Source organism: Hipposideros armiger, unplaced genomic scaffold (assembly GCF_001890085.2).
Source record: "Hipposideros armiger isolate ML-2016 unplaced genomic scaffold, ASM189008v1 scaffold_92, whole genome shotgun sequence".
NCBI lineage: Eukaryota > Metazoa > Chordata > Mammalia > Chiroptera > Hipposideridae > Hipposideros > Hipposideros armiger.
The window spans coordinates 3,646,476-3,652,504 of NW_017731442.1; positions in this window are offsets into that span (position 1 = coordinate 3,646,476).

The following is a 6,029-nucleotide window of genomic DNA, read 5'->3' on the forward strand; positions in this document are numbered from 1 at the left end:
TTCTGGTCCAAGGATGGAGCATTCAGGAAGAAGAGAGACGCTTCTGATCCAGAGCCACAAAATGTTAAGAGCTGGGCAGGACTTCAGGGGTCACGTAGACCAAACCGCTCATCTTATGGATAAGGAAACAAGCCCGGTCAGTTGTGACTCGCTCATTAGGCCACCCAAATATTTGGGTTTGCCTGCTGGCTCTCTTACTGTGACCCTATGGAAAATTCTGGGCTGAGAAAAGAGATAAATCAGATTAAACCACTGTGCATGGGGGCTATTCCCCTTATACACACATGTTGGGGGGGGGTAGGTGAGAGAGAGAGAGAAAGAGAGAGAGAGGTCACCTTGCAGCTGCCGACTCAAATGCTCCTGCGCACTGATCCTTTGAAGTCATGAGGAAGTGTCTTGGAATGCTAAGACCCGAGGGAATGATCTCAGTAAAACTTCCTTATCCGGTGGTCTCGGAATGCTGAGGCCATCCCAGGGATCATACACATGTGTGAAAGCACAACTCCTGCTTGATCACAAAGAGTTTCGGTGAAGCAGTTGCCGGTCTAATCGAATCAATTAACTGGGTATAGATATTCAAATGGACTTCTTTGTGACAGTTGTAAATAAAAGTTATTCACCAGCCAGTATCAGGGCTTGCTCTCTGGGTCTGCAGAAACTCTACTTTTGACTCTTGTGATTTCTTAACCCTTCACCGCCCCTCCTCGAGCTCCCCAGCCCTTGTCACGCGTGACATGATAGAGAGAGAGCGAGAGAGAGAGCGTTGCTCACAGATCAGAGAAATTTCACTCAAAACAGTCTGTTCTGGTCTGGTCAGGGTGAGAAGTCTTTTCTATCCCCATTTCTATATCCCTAAAGGTCTTTACCCGATACCTCTAAACAGTAATTCAACACTGAGGCTCCACTCAAACCATTATTCAGTCCCCCTTTCCTTAGAGCCCTCCTCTATTCTAGTCCCCAAACCCACACCTTCAAATCCATTATTAATGCACTTCTGGAGTCTTACCAAACTATAAGCCTTACCAAACTATAAGCAGTGACCCACTTATGCTGAATAGCCTGATATATTTGCCATAAACTCAGAGCACTTCACCCTCAGTTGGCACACAGTCTGAATCCTTGGCAACAATAGGTTTGCTTAACCAACTTCTTGTTGCATCATCACATGGACTGCTAAGAATTTCCCATCCAGGGTTGACGGAGTCCTCATTGTTCTTCTCTCTGCTTGACTCAGCTAATTCAATACTTGCTCTAAAGGTCTCTCACTCAAGACACTACTTCTTGGTAGCAATTTCTTTATTAATTAGGAATCTTTAGTTTCAAATAAAAAAATTTGTATTGAACTAGTCTAATAATAATAGTAGTAACATTCAGTGCGTGTTTATTTTGGGTCAGTGCCTGGCACAGGGCAGTGCTTACTCTTTGTTGAATGAATGCCAGACACTATGCTAAGCACTTTAAATGCATTATCTAATACAATTCTCACAACAACTCTATACTATATAGATTTTTCCTTTTTACAGAAAAGAGTACTGTGACACAGAAAGGGTTAGAAATGACCCAGGACACACAGCTAGTAAATATTGGAGCCAGGATTTGAATCCAGGACAACTCTTTTTTTTTTTCTACTGTATTAAGAAAAAAGGATAATTTTTTATAAGAGGGTTTTTATAGAATCAAGGGCAGAAATTCAGGTGGATTGCAGGACAGGCTGGAACCAGGAGCTAGAAAGCTGTTGGGAACCCAGGCCATAGTCTTCCTCTGATTATCCTCTCTACTTTTCAGACTAGATGTATCTTTGATGGGCAAAGGGAAAATATTGGTAAAGTGATGCAGTAGATCATTTCACTGGTCTCGAGTTTTGACTTGGAAAATGCCAGCACTGCCCCCAACTCCTTGTGGCCTGGGCCAATGCATTCCATTTTGGGGGGAGTTAATTTCCTCATTTATTAAAAAGTTTTTACTGAAGGATTCATCAGGTCCCTTCCAGCTCTAAAATCCTATGCTCCTAAGTGAATCTTCTTGAGCAGAAGTGCATTAATAATGGATTTGAAGGTGTGGGTTTGGGGACTAGAATAGAGGAGGGCTCTAAGGAAAGGGGGACTGAATAATGGTTTGAGTGGAGCCTCAGTGTTGAATTACTGTTTAGAGGTATCGGGTAAAGACCTTTAGGGATATAGAAATGGGGATAGAAAAGACTTCTCACCCTGACCAGACCAGAACAGACTGTTTTGAGTGAAATTTCTCTGATCTGTGAGCAACGCTCTCTCTCTCGCTCTCTCTCTATCATGTCACGCGTGACAAGGGCTGGGGAGCTCGAGGAGGGGCGGTGAAGGGTTAAGAAATCACAAGAGTCAAAAGTAGAGTTTCTGCAGACCCAGAGAGCAAGCCCTGATACTGGCTGGTGAATAACTTTTATTTACAACTGTCACAAAGAAGTCCATTTGAATATCTATACCCAGTTAATTGATTCGATTAGACCGGCAACTGCTTCACCGAAACTCTTTGTGATCAAGCAGGAGTTGTGCTTTCACACATGTGTATGATCCCTGGGATGGCCTCAGCATTCCGAGACCACCGGATAAGGAAGTTTTACTGAGATCATTCCCTCGGGTCTTAGCATTCCAAGACACTTCCTCATGACTTCAAAGGATCAGTGCGCAGGAGCATTTGAGTCGGCAGCTGCAAGGTGACCTCTCTCTCTCTTTCTCTCTCTCTCTCACCTACCCCCCCCCAACATGTGTGTATAAGGGGAATAGCCCCCATGCACAGTGGTTTAATCTGATTTATCTCTTTGGGTCACTGCTTATAGTTTGGTATAGTTTGGTAAGAGTGAGACAAGTGCCAATCTACGATGATCAAATGAAAAGAGAAAAACAGGACCAACACACTGAAATTACAGGGGTTCAGAACAAGAAATTAATCATGTGTCTTGCCAAAGCGAAATGGATAATGTTGGTGAGATGATTGGAATGCTCTGTTATCTGGCTATTTTAATAAAGACACCTGGTAGGCGCCAAAGGAGGTGAAACATCTGAAATGTCCTCAGTCCCCCAAACCTCCCATAGGGCACTCTCTGTCTGACAAGAACAGATTACATCTCTTTGTATAGGACAATTATTTTTCTCCCTTTTCGGGTTGCCTTTTATAACTAAAACATATATTGCTCACTAGATATCCAAGTATTCCCTGCATTTCCCATATCTCTTGCAGTTAGGTGGGGTCAAGTGATTAATTCCAGCCAATGGATAGTGAATGACCAAAGAATTTAAGAGCTAGTGAATAACCCTCCAGCCATCTCATCCCTGTTGAAGTAAACTAGAAACTGCATGTTGAGATGACAGTGTCACAAGGCCTAGTAGCCTGAAGCTCCAAACTATCACACAGCATTTACACTCGAGTCTCATTATTTGTGAGTTCTGTATTTGTGAACTCACCTACTCACTACAATTTGTGACCTGAAAATCAATGCTTGTGTCATATTCACAATTATCCACAGACGTGTAGAGTGGTGAAAATTGGAGTCACTCCATGTGCATGTTTCCAGCTGAGGTTGAACAAGGTAAAACACTCCCTTTTTCTCATACTGTAAATAAGTGACCTTTCCACTATCTAGCCATAATTTTCACATTTATGTGATATTTGTTGATGATTTCACTGTTTAAAATGGCTCCCATGCTTAGTGCTAAAGTGCTTTCTAGTGTTCATAGGCACAGGAAGGCTGTGATGTGCCTCAGGGAGGAAGTACATGTGTTAGATAAGCTTCATTCAGGCACGAGTTATGGTGCTCTTGACAGAGGGGTCAATGCTAATGAATCAACAACATATATTAAACAAGGTGTCTTTAAACAGAAACATCTTACAGAAAACATAATATATAAAAAAAGGTTATGTATGCATCGGTGGATGAAAATGTTGTAACCAGAGGCCCACAGGAACCTAAGCCTGTATTTCCTCTAGGAGCAATAGTTCAGTACTTACTAACTCAGTGTTTGCAGCAATTTTATAGAACATAACCACTGAGAATAACAGCAATTGACAGTAGTTGCCTTAAAGAGTTGCTCAACTAGTACTGGCATCTTCATGAATGAGAAATAAACCCTTCTTCTGTTAATCACAGAGGTTTCAGGGTTAATTTGTTCTTGCAGTATAGCTCTTTTTTTTTTAAAGATTTTTTTTTACTGGGGAATTGGGGAAGGGGAACAGTGTTGGGGAATTGGGGAAGCGGAACAGCCAAGTTGTTGTCCTTCAATCTTAGTTGTGGAGGGTGCAGCTAGCTCAGCTCCAAGTCCAGTCAGCATCCGGCCGCCCGTCGGCAGCTTGTGACCACTCAGCTCAAGGTGCCATGTTCAATCCCATTTGCAGGTGGGCATAGCCCACCATCCCATGCGGGAGTCAAACCGGAAACCTTGTTGTTAGGAGCATGTGCTCTCACCAGCTGAGCCATCCTGCCACCTGCTGGCAGCTGAGCAGCAGCTCAGCTCAGATGCAGCTCACTGGCCCATGTGGGAATCAAACTGGTGACCCTGTTGTTCAGAGCTCGTGCTCTTAACCAACTGAGCCAGTTTGCCGGCCCAGTATAGCTTTTGACTCTCCTGATTCAGACACTTTTAAATTATGTTTCCATTTTGATGTTAGACTTCTGAAGTCTAGGTTCCTATTCTATCATTTATTAGTTCTATAATCAGGAGAAATTTATGTAATTCACTCATCTGTAAAATAAATATTACCCATTCACCCAACTATGTTTATTCCCTTGTATTATAAAGTGCCTATGATGTACCAAGCATTCTTGTATACATCCACTAAATGTTACTACTACTGACTAGCTCAGGATGAATTCTTTTTTTTTGTAACTAAAAGAATCTTAATCAGTACAAAAACTGATACAAGAAGCAGTGTGTTCAGTAAAAGGCCTTCAGAAAAAATATGAAACTAATTAAGTAGGGAGGAGATAAGGGAATGAGTGAGGATTCTCCCAACTCAGGGAAATTACTTGTCAATCCTCACTGGGATTAGAAGAGGAATAGCAGATTTAAAGGAACAGTAATGAGTTGCATTTTGGACATATTACAAATAAAGTGCCTGAGGACAGACAATTGAATATTTTCCCCTGGAGTTTCTAAGAGGGGTCTAGGCTGAAAATGGAATTAGAAGTCATTAATGTACAGATAGTAGTTAAAACCATACAAGTGGATGAAACTAGTTAGAGTTTGTAGAGTAAGAAACAAAAATGGCTGAGGACTGCACATTCAAAACTTGGGAAGAAGATGGCCAGCAACAAAAAAGGAAGGGAAACAATCCAATGGAACATTTAAAGAATGTGGTGTCATGAAACCAAAGGAGGAGAACATTTCGATGAAGGGTCAATGGTGGTTTTGAACTTTGTCGGTTTAGCTAAACTGAAATGAATTTCCCAGAATTCGCTTCCCTGTATGGTTCCATGTCATGCTTGGCCAACAAGAGAAACTTGTATGAGAATCGAGAGGAGGAAGTAAAGCAGTGAAGACCTCTAGTTAGAGGTATTGAAAGACAGACATAAACATTGAGGGGCAGAGGTCCAGTTTGTCCTCACTGAAGAGAGGATGAAAAATAGGTAAGTCAGTCAGATAAGTATTTTCATTTGGTCCCACAAAAGCTTTTGTGGGGTCACATGCTACTTAGCAGAGTCTGTCTAGTCTTCAATACAGAAACATAAGTGTCATCTTACACCAGACTAGATTATAAGCTCTCAAGCAGGGGCTACACACTATTGTACCCCAAGTGCCTAACACAGTTACTGGCACATAATATTAAACAAAGGATTTGTTAAATTAATTAATTAATTCTACCCCACACATTCCTGGCCTATATTATAAGAGCTAAGAACTCTACCATGGGGAATGAACTTGCTGCTTCCACTCAAAGGTTTTTGTTTTGTTTTTAAAGATTTTATTGGGCAATTGGGGGAGGAGAACAGTGCTGGGGAATCGGGGGAAGGGGAACAGACAAGTTGCTGTCCTTTTGTTCTTCAGTCTAGTTGTGGAGGA